Raw genomic sequence first — 2,888 nt, forward strand, 5'->3', positions numbered from 1 at the left:
GTGGCTAACGAATCCGCGGCCGCGTTGTATTCTCGTACAACGTGAAGATATTTAACTGATCGAAGCTTGGCCGTGAGTTCCTTGTGAGTATTCAGCAGCGCTAGCAAAGTTTCCTTCCTGCATGCGATCACCCCTAGTGATTGTTGAATCGCGAGCCTTGAGTTACCAACGATGACTAAATCCTCGGTACCGTGCGTAATAGCAGCCTTGACACCGTTTATCATACCTGTATACTCTGCCTCATTCACCGTGGTAGCCGAGAGGTAAGCGTTTGCAGCAATCATTACCTTCCACTCAGGAAGGCTCCACAGCACCCATGAACAACTCCCGTAGCCACCGTACTTCTCTGTCTTCGCTGATCCGTCAAAAGACATGACGAATCCGCTGTAATTACGGGAAAGCCTGGCGTACAGCAACGCGGGGTCTATTCGAATAGTCGAAAAACCCTTGTTTGGAGGCGCCACCGGCGCGAGCGAGTCTTCCAGGTCGACGAAGCTCGTGATGCTTGACTGCAGTAGCTGCGCGAAGGCGACATCCTTCACCTTCACGCGCTGCACCTTAAGGTGCCACTGCGATAGCAGCACTGCGAACTGGACCGCGCGTCCGAAGAGAGACTTCGACTTATGCACCCACTCTAACGTCGAGAATCGTGTATAGACATGTAGCGTCTTTCCTGCCAGCTGGACGTAACAGATCTTCAACAGCAGAAGTAACGCCAAAACTTCCTTCTCAGCTGGATGGTAGTTCATCTCGGCTTCCTTAAGCACCCGACCGAGGAACCACACGGGGTGTAACTTGCCTTCATGTTCTTGCATTAGCGTAGTGCTCAGCGCCCATTCATTCGCAAAGAGCATGACGTGAACTTCTTTCGACCGATCGAAGTGCCTGAGGATGGGTGAATGTGAAACACTCGTCTTCAATCTTTCGAAGGAATGACGTGCCACAGAAAGGCCACCTTCAACGACAAAGTCTTCATCCTTGAGCTGGTACAGCGCCGCACCGTAGACCGCGAAGTCTTGAATGAAGCGGCTGTAGTAATTAACCGCTCCAAGAAACGACTGCATGCCTGAGCAGTTTCTTAAGACAGGCATCTAACAAAGGAGGGTAAGCACGTCTTAAGCTCTCATCAGGAAGACGAGATATTATCAAATTCATTTGGGCCACCTGATTTTTTTATTTTCCGTCCGAGCCTTTTTGGCCGGGACAATACCCTACTGCAAACGATACCGTAAAGATGACTTAAGAATGCTTCTAGAGCTGGCAGCTTGCACAAAACCAAACTGAAGGGTTGAGAGAAGTGAAAAATAATATAAATATTGAGAGTAAAAAAACTGTGCAAAACAACAGCGATCCCGCAGATAGTGTAATTTAATTAAATATCGTACTTCTGCAGTAATTCCTTGAAATGTTTGCACAAATGGTGCATGTTTCTTATAATAGTCCTTTCGTATTGCGTTTTTCAGCAGCCCGAGATTCACGCTTGCCGAATGAAGCATTTAGCAACGCTATTGACGGCCTACATGTGAGGGAGAAGGATATCTAATCACAGGTATACCGTAAGCATGGACTATGTTGCTTTCCACAGAAATGCAAATTAAAAGGGTTAGCGACGATCTGCCCGACGCAGATTGGTGCAGCCATTTCACTGTCCCGCAAACAGCGGACTCAGTGCTTACCGCGCTCTCGACTAGGACATTCTCTCCACATGATGCAAATTCGCTTGGGTTTTCGGGCAGCTGCATACTAGCCAAGAGCTGTTTGTACGTCAAAACTCCCGCCGAAGATTCGATGAGATGACAGTTGGATACTACGGGCAGCCAATGGCTGCCAGCCATGGTCAAGTTGAAGAAAGTCCAAAACACCATGAAGCTTGCTGTTGAGCTAATAAGCTCCCAGACTGTAGTTGAGAAGGTCACCAACGAGATGTACCAAGGGGAGTAACTGAGAGCACCGGCGTGATCAAGGTCGTCATTTTGCTATGGCGAAGTAATCATTTTAAAATACTCGATGTCAATAATGAATTATAAGAGAACAAAGCCGGTGGATTTACTAAATAAACGAGGGAATATAACAAACACAGGTTAGAATCTGAATAACACCGTAGCCCATCACCCACAATACGCACGGACAGGGCAACCTGGTGCTCGGCTGCGCACAGCTTTGCACAGGAGATGGATGAGCAGGCAGCGTGCATCATGGTTGGCATTTGTGACACTAATGTGACTACGAAGTGTGGCACCCGTGGATCTTTGAGTGGCTTCCTTCATTGTCCAGAAAGCCCCAGCAGCCCCAGGGTCCTGACCAGCCTGCGCCGTCCAGCGCACACCACAGGGCGATGCCGGGTCTCAGCGCGTCGGAGCTGCCACCGGAGGCGCTCCACGCTGGGGACATGATAGAGTATTTCTCCCGTGCCTTTGTCTGCGGCGACCACCGAGGGTATCGTCGCGCCGTCGTCATCTGTGTCGACGGCGGTGACGACGTGGACTTCCCCGTCACTGTAAACACTGAGGAACCGATACCGACGAACATGATGGTCAAGAAGGTGACAAACTGCCTCGGAAACCCCCTGTCACGCGTCAAGACAAAGTGGCGAAAGGTTCGGACGTTTGCGTTGGTCCCAGGAACCTTTTCCGCTCCAACGAGGTCCAGTGAGCTGAATAGTGTCCTACAAGTGGCTGTCGCAGCGGCATACGAGGCCGTTCATGGAGAACGAGAACATGTACCTGAGGAGATCGTGCCGGAAACGCCACCGAGCAGCGCAAGCAGCTCCCCGATCATGCAGACAAACCAAAGCCACGTCGTGCCACCCAGCACCCCACCGCAAGTCTCTACTCCGGATGCGTTATATGCAGGAGGGTCTACGGTATTCGGCGATAATTCTCCGTGTG

Source organism: Phytophthora infestans, genomic scaffold, assembly GCF_000142945.1.
Source record: "Phytophthora infestans T30-4 supercont1.44 genomic scaffold, whole genome shotgun sequence".
Lineage (NCBI taxonomy): Eukaryota > Oomycota > Peronosporomycetes > Peronosporales > Peronosporaceae > Phytophthora > Phytophthora infestans.